Source organism: Triticum urartu, chromosome 2A (assembly GCF_056163025.1).
Source record: "Triticum urartu cultivar PI428250 chromosome 2A, HENAU_Tu73, whole genome shotgun sequence".
Taxonomy (NCBI): Eukaryota; Viridiplantae; Streptophyta; class Magnoliopsida; order Poales; family Poaceae; genus Triticum; species Triticum urartu.
This window is the reverse complement of record NC_141874.1, coordinates 183742383-183750473: the sequence shown is the minus strand read 5'-3', so window position 1 is coordinate 183750473 and position 8091 is coordinate 183742383. Positions and strand designations below refer to the sequence as shown.

The window sequence follows — 8091 nt, the reverse complement described above, 5'->3', positions numbered from 1 at the left end:
CTCTTGGATGGTTTCCCTTCCTTTCCCGGTGTCCGCGTGCCTCCAGGAGTTTTCTCCTTGTCCCCATGGGATCGGCCTCCATGCACCTGCTCCATCGGCTGCTCCGTCGTCCACGTGGGATCGGCCTCAGCGCGCGTCCTGGACCGGCCGTTCCGCTCTACCCATGGGATCTCCCTCCGCACTCCTCCTCGATAGGCCGCTTCACGTGTTGCTTCTCCTCCAGCCGCTCCGTCGTCCATGTGGAATCGGCCGGCCGTTTCCTCTACGGTATCGACCGCCTCCCTCTTATCTGATATTTATCGTAGGGGTTAGGGTATAACCAGTTTGAAATCTTATCGTAGGAACTGTCTAGATGGAGGTACGTGTGTGAGTCAAACACGAAAGAGAAAACCGAAGTAAACGAATTGTTTTTGACAGACAGACGGGATTAGTACCACCTTGGATTTAAAAAAAAAACATGAACGTGTTGAAAAAAACTAAAAGCGTAAAGTCACGGGAAAAAGCGTATTGTGACGATGAACCCACGGAGTCAATCCGTGCTTTATTATTAGGGAAAGACTAGCAAAAATGCCCGTGCGTTGCAACGGGAGAAAAACTCTTACATACATCTGACTTCTAACACAATAACCATGTTTCACGAAACCCGCCCTCCCCCCATCCCACCTCCACTTGTGCCTTTCTCACGTGCCCACGGCAACTGCTGCTTCTTCCCCAGCCCCACCCACACATGTACCTGCCCCACCCACGCTTCATACACGTGCTCACGGTAATCATGCTTTCTACGCGCTCGCACTTTGAGGAACCGATGAGAGGATGCTAACGGAGGAGTTCTATCCTCATGTGCATCGGACACATGCCTCATGTCGTCCTTATCGACAACAGCGACCAACAACCAGGCCTCGGCCGAGGCAACACAACGGCCCCGGCGTTCATGTGTATTCATGGCTTGATGCACAACAACATGTGGCCGCATGTCTTCACACCGGCAGAGGTGGCCTATGCTGCTAAGCTCCCTCACTCCCACCAGCCAAAATCTATGCCTTCTTTCATAGCAATGAACTCTAGAACCTTGACCATCTAAGAGAAGATAATTTTTCATCAAATTAATAAACATACCAAATTTGAATGTACCTCATCAAATGAAGATTGCTAAAGTGTGGCGACCTAGCATAGATGTTTCACAGCCTCAAGGCATGAAGAATGAGAGAATTGAGATGCCTGCTACGTATACTTTGTAGAGTCTTACATCAGAAACCTATCTACTTTTCAGTAGGAAAATTTAGCTACTTTCTAGACTTATGTGCCTGACTTGATAACTTATAAACACGCTCGACCATTAATCTATTTCGCAGACTTCAACATGTACAATACCTGTACAAAATTCAAAAAATGTTCAGCTAAGTTGGCAATGCAATAATACCCACATCTTATTCTTCGATCAAAAGGAGGTAAGTGTAGATAAAAAAATATGTCATGAGCACCATAAAGAAAAACAATTATCAAATGACAAGGGAAAGCGTAGTTTTGCACAAATTACTATTCATGCACCTGAAAGATCGACACAAAGTAGAGCCAATAAAGTATTGAGTCAACAATATCACTATCATCTCAAGGTTCTTCTTCTATCTCCGTCCTTCTCACCTCCTCTCCGAGCAAACCTACTGCCGCATCCAAATCAATCTCATGTCTTCATCGACCACACAACCAAAGTACCAATTGTCAAAAATCGAATCACCACTCTGGTTGATCGTTATAAATCTCGTTTTCCTTTTCAACTGAGCTCTACAATGCTGAAATTTCTAAATCCATGTGGTTTCCTTTTTCTGCCTTTCCACTGTTTCCTTGAAATTGAGTTAGTGAACCGGACATGTCCTCCAGACCATGGCCTGCACAAATCCCAAAAGGAAGCTCTAAATATGTTGGTAACCTGGTTTATCATTCAGCTTCTTAGAGTACATTTGCCCTTCAACAATCTTGCATGCCTGCAATCAATTTGTAGAAAATACTGAACATCCGATGTCTAATTTAAATATGAGGAAGCACGCAGCATGTATACAGTACCTCCATAGGCAAATATACAGGCCGGGAATCATTTTCAGACTACATGCAAGGCCAAGTAGTATGCTGCAGATTGTAGTTGTATCATTGCATGAAGTACTGAACAACTAATATTCGTGTTCCTCTCTCATCAACAGGAAATTTAACATCAAACAAAATAACAGGAGAAAATTGAAATTTCAAATTGGGAAGAGATAATAATCATGAATTGATGCTAAAAAGGACACTGGTATAACATTCATAACTAAAATTGTGAAGAGGTATCAACTTAACAGAGATAGATCTTTGCAATGTTGCAAAAATCAATGCATGGGACTCAGGCAGATAGGTTGTATAGAAAATCATTATTCGAAGTTTCGAACCAATTCCTTACACACCTGCATCAATGAAGAAGAACAAGCCAAAAATCTGTACGCACATCTTTCTAATATTCTAGCAGCACTGATTAGTCACTCGAGAACGTAGTGATAATATGAACAAACCAAAGAACACCCAAATCAAAGCATGAGACGCAAGGAAGAGAGACAAAATGGCACACAGCGAAGAAGGTCACCACATCGTTCTTGCGTCCCTCGCCCGTGCGGCCGCGGTGGCCATCAACTGCTCCAGATCGGCAGCCTCCGGCGGTCGCTCTTGGAAGGACGTCACCCTCCCCCTGGCGCGCCACGGCGGGCTCTTCCTGCCGCTCATCGTGCTCGCCTCCACCCTCGCCGTGGCGCTCCTCCTCCCCAACTTCCACGCCGTGCAGCCCCTCGCTGCAGCCGTGCTCCGGGACACAAACAGATAACATATGTAGGCTGACTTGAGCAAAGAAGATCACAAGATGAAAAAATTAATCATCATCACAATAAAATAACTCTTTCTCCTCAATCTGCATAGCAGAGCATGAGTACGCCCAAATAGTTACATAATTTGCCTCCTTTCCATATACCTAGATAATTAGATTTCCTTGAAGGAAGAGTCTGTAAGAAAGGAATATGTAGAAATTAGAAAACCAACATAAAGCAAACTGACATTCATCTATCCTTACCAATTGAGGTGCATTAGTGAGAAAACCGAAACTTCTTACCATGTTGCTTGCGCAAGTAGCAGGCTTCCTAGGTTTGAATCACTCGAAGAGATGAATGGCCAAATCGCTGCAGCTGCTCTGTTCTGCTGATTGTGCGGGAGGACGAAGTGGTGAAGACATAGATGTGGGGACGGATTGCATCACCAATTCGATAGCCAAAAATGACTAATAAATTCCATCTTTATAAACAACAATACGGGTTTGCACACTTGTAACCTTCGGCCAGTGTGTTGCAACAGGAGAAAAAATAGTTCTTCTCATGTCCCTGCCTCGGTAAATAGATTTCAAATAATGCCTTAATATTCAATCTTGCATATCAAAATAGGGAGAAAAGGTAGTTCCTACCTCCCAGCTGGTAGGGTTGTCAGCACGGACTCCACAAACTTTTCGGGTTCGATTCCAACTTCTAACTGCGCAACTGGCTGAGCATGATCGACATGTCCATTCATTGAGTCATCCTCGCCATAGCGAGTTCGTATGGGCATTCCTTAGAGAACCCAACCTGCTAGTCGTCTTCACTCTTCTCATTCAATTCTTGAATTTCTCATGCTGTGTAATACTCATCAGGCCTAAAAATATATGACAAAAGATGTAGGATTCAGAGTACAGATCTTTAGAAAGATAACTTTTCTTTCAAAACAAAAGCCACATGTGAACCAAACTCTTCTTTCACAACAAAAGCCATCTGAACCAAGTCTGATGCCCACTAAAAAACACTATGTTTAATGCATGCAACTCCAAGTGGAACTTATGCAGATAAACGAAGCAACATGATGATAGAAATCTGGAGATGGCACTAATTGCTCTAGTGGGTCTCATCTGTAGTTTGTAGGTAAATAAGCGGACCCAAGTGAACTTGATGTCCTAGATAGTTTGTACAAATGCTCATATTGCCAGACTGCTCCTTTGAACCAGGCCGAAATACATATCGCGAATTCATGCGGCTGTACCACTCACATAACATGTGGAATTTAGATGGGCAGAAGAACATCGTATAGGCACTTGCAATCGAGATTCCGTAAACCGTGAACCACGCAGCTGCTGCGTTGTCATTAGTTACCAAATGGCAGAGGAGAGTAGAGGTAGCAGCAATAATCTGGACTCTAAAATACTCTAGCCACAACACTGCCCCCGCACCTTGCTCATCTTATTACTCATTACAACCATCTGGATTCATTTGTCCTAACAACTAAGCAAGCATTGGAATCGGATCAGATGTAATGGAAAACGAAATGCTTAACCATGCATTAGATTCAGTCATAAAAACTTGTTCTTTCTGTCTTTCTTAATATATGGGCGTGTAGGTCTCCTGCGTATTCCCAAAAAGAATTTAGATTCAGTCAGACGCAGAACATGAAAAAGATAAGAGTTGCAACAATCACAATACCTGGGACTCAATAGTTTCTTCACAAAAGTACCCATCAAACCAAGATTTAATATACCATCAAGAATGCCTGCCATAATTTCCTCAATCATCAAGAATTCCTGCCAATGCCCTGTTATACCATCAAGAGATTTAATAGAGCTATCTTGAGATCAGGGGATGGAGTTTGGAGCCACTGCTCGCTGAAGGTTTATGGTATTATCAGACATTCAGTCATCTCAAGCACATAACCTACTTGCGCGGGGCAGTCCGCGCCTCCAGTCCATAATGTCATGCAGCAGACATCACCAAACGATCTCCGGGGATGATGGAGTGATGGTAGCTTGCCTAGTTCAGTAGCCCCCTGTTGTCGGTCTCCGACCACCCTCATTCCTTTACAAATGTCGTCATCCGGCCACCGACGACAGCTGACCGTTGCTGCTGAACTTGGCCTCCAATGCTTCCTCTAGCCGCCTCCTTTATTTTGGAATATCTGCAGCATAGAGACCAACATGATCGTTTACCCCATGTAAACTGCAATTTGGAAGAATGCATATGTGTACACAATTATTTCCATTGTATACATGGAAGTAGCGATGCATTGACTATTGTACCTGATTAAAAAAGTAATGAGTAACAGCTCAAATAAGAAATCAAGAACATTGAACCTGATATTCAATAATGGGCAATGCACATGATTAACTTGTGCTACTTGCGCTCCATCAACAGTGTAATATCATTCTCACCTTCAACAATTACCGGAACACAAACAAATCAAACCTGACCCTAAATCTGCCTCTGTAGCCAATAGGAAGAAGCATCATCACTCACCTCGCCAGCGTCTGCAGCACTTGAGATCCTCTACGCATCTCTTGTCCACCGACGCCGCCCGTGCACGCTCACATCCCCGTGTTGACCACCATGGTTGAGCCTGCAGCAGTAGGGGTGGGGGCGGAACAGGGAGTGAGGAGGGAGATGGCGAGGGGAAAGATGGAGAAGAGGGGAGTATGGAGCGCCGGCGGGCATGTCATCCATCACAGTTGGGCCTGGGGGAGTAGAGGTGGGGGAGAAGATGGAGAAGAGTGGCGGACGGAGCTCCGGCGGGCAGGCCGGAGGGGCGGCGGCTCCAACCCTAGCTTGTTCGTGTGTGGGTCAAAGAAGGAGATGGGTGAGAGGAGTAAACAGCGAAACGTTTTTTTACAACACGGGCCGATGATAGCGAGGGAGTCGGACCAGCGACAGCGAAGCAGACAGGGCAAGCGGCCCACACGTGAACGGATAAAATTCTGGAATTAAACGTTTTTGGATGAAATAGTACCACCTCGGATGTAGAAAATAATTTAGATGAAAAAACTGAAAGCGTAAATTCACCGGAAGAAGCGTATTGTGATGGTGAACCCACGGAGTCAAACATGCCCGTGCTTTATTATTAGGAAATAGACTAGCAAACATGCCCGTGCGTTGCAACGGGTCATAAAAATTCTAGTAGTTCAACAACAATTCTCTCTCTCCCTCTCCCTTGCCGCCACCAGAGGGTGCGGCTAGGCAAAGCTCGGCCCACGCCAGTGCTGCCAAGGTTCATTTCTCTTCACTCGGTAGTCGGCAACATGGGACATGGCAGGGCGGTGTCCTTCTGCCGGTGGTGGGCGTTTGTCGGATCGGTCGGCCAGATTTCCTTGGCTGCTTGGGCAGAAGGTCCCAGTGGACGACGGTCGTGGCGTGAGGTGGTTCCCGGTGCCCCTCTCGTCAGATCTGTGGCGGACTATCATAACATGCGGTTCTCTTCATCGGCTGCTCCAGATCTCCGGCGTCCGTGCTCGGAGGTGTTGGTGGTTGGCCTAGTTGGTGACAGGGTGGAAGCTTGTCTAGGGGAAACTTCTGGCCGACAGCGGCGGCCACATCGTCGATGGCACTCTAGGGGTTATTCCCTTTCTTGATGGCAACGATGAGGTAAACTCCGATCCTCACTACTCCCTAGTTCCCCATGAATGAGCGGCGGCGGCTCCATGGCGTCATCACCTTCTTGGAGGTTCCATCTTGGGCATTAGATGGAGGGTGTGCGCGGTGAGCACGGATGGTTCCCGATGCCAGAGTTGGTGTGGTGTGGCATCTACCGCGTCAACGACGATGGATCTCGGCGGTGTGGCGCAGCGGGGTCTCAACGTTGGACATATGTTGGTGGACGCGCTCAGGGTGAGGCGATGTCTAGCGTCATGGTGGTGTCGAGGTAGTTGTACATGTCAAGGTCAATGCATGAATCTCTCCAGAAGTTGGGACGACGGAAAATGGCGGCGGCGGATCTGGAGCGTGCGCATCCAATGCACGGTGTGGATCTGCTAGACCGGTTGGTAATCTCGGCTTGCCGTGGGGCGACTTGGTGAGACTATCGGATTAGATGGTGTGCATTCATGCATGGTCGGGGCACATCATCAAGCTAGTAGGTGTAGTGACGTAGTTCGCCCGGACAATGGCTTGGTGTTAATTAATGAATTCATTCTTGTACTACTCTGTTGAATAATGTAATAAATATGATTGTGTGCATCGTTTGATAAAGAGGCCAGAGTATTTTTATTTAAATAAATACACATAGTAGTATATATAGCACATAAGCTAGCCTAATCTGGTACTAATCCAACACGATGATTGCACCGTATAGGAGCAGCACACCGCACCAGCGTTAGGATTGATGGGCTGTCTTTTGTGTGTGGGCGTAGGCCCGCCCATGGGGCTAGACAGGCCCAGCCAAGGATGTGCCGGAAACGGATCGAGCGAAGAAGCCAGCCACTGTCAACGTACGATATTTTTTTGAACGATCGTGCAACATAAGATTAGTACCACCTTATTTATATTATGATTTTGTCTATACAAATTGTAAAAGCATATTATGACATGAGAAAAAAACGTATTGTGACGGTGAACCCACAGAGTCAATCCGTACTTTATTATTACTAGCAAAAATGCCCGTGCGTTGCAACGGGAGAGAAAAAATTGCACACTCCTGTTTTAAGACCCCATAGGTCAAATCCTTTTCTCAAGATGACGTCCATCCGTGACAATGGACGTCCTCCTTCCCACTGTCACCGACAATGGTTGCAGTGCCCGAGACTACACCCGTGCTTTGGTACAGAGCAAAGCAAATACTGCTAACCGTATGTTTATTAACATAACTTCCTATCATTAATAATAAGCACAAAGATTATTAATAGTACATATCATCAAATTTATGACCTTTTAATGTAACTAACAAATTAGGCTGGCTAACAAAATCACTTTAAGATTATTAAGAATATTAATAAATTTCCTTAGTAAAGAATCAAATCATTACATGAGCATTTGAATTTTTCTATTATATAGTTGAATTACTGTTACTAATTTTAATTCATTGGACATTTTTTCCATATTTATTAATCAAAGTGCATGTGTTAATTCTTTACTTTAACTGGCAATGCATTATCTTTTAATCTTTGCGAGTGACCAATATTTTGGCACTGGTGTAGCCATAAGCTCCACTTATTATATTTGTGCTTATAAAAAATAACATGGTATTTACCTCATAAATATATATTGTTGTAAACTGAAACAAAGTCCACACAATGGAGTT

General features: G+C 45.1%; 1 long non-coding RNA gene across 4 annotated transcripts; it reads right to left on the bottom strand.

Annotated features, from left to right (window-relative positions):
• Positions 1 to 1483: 1483 nt before the first annotated feature.
• LOC147984462 (uncharacterized) lies at positions 1484 to 5821 on the bottom strand. 4 transcript variants are annotated; one of them, XR_015616020.1, is made up of 5 exons: positions 5322 to 5821; positions 4515 to 4983; positions 3128 to 3696; positions 2062 to 3020; positions 1484 to 1982 (listed from the first exon to the last, which is right to left on the bottom strand). It is a non-coding gene; the product is annotated as an uncharacterized LOC147984462 (long non-coding RNA). The 4 variants fall into 4 exon arrangements; XR_015616021.1 differs by having other exon boundaries at positions 2062 to 3392; positions 3473 to 3696; XR_015616019.1 differs by having other exon boundaries at positions 2062 to 3696; positions 4515 to 4623; positions 4747 to 4983.
• Positions 5822 to 8091: the final 2270 nt, after the last annotated feature.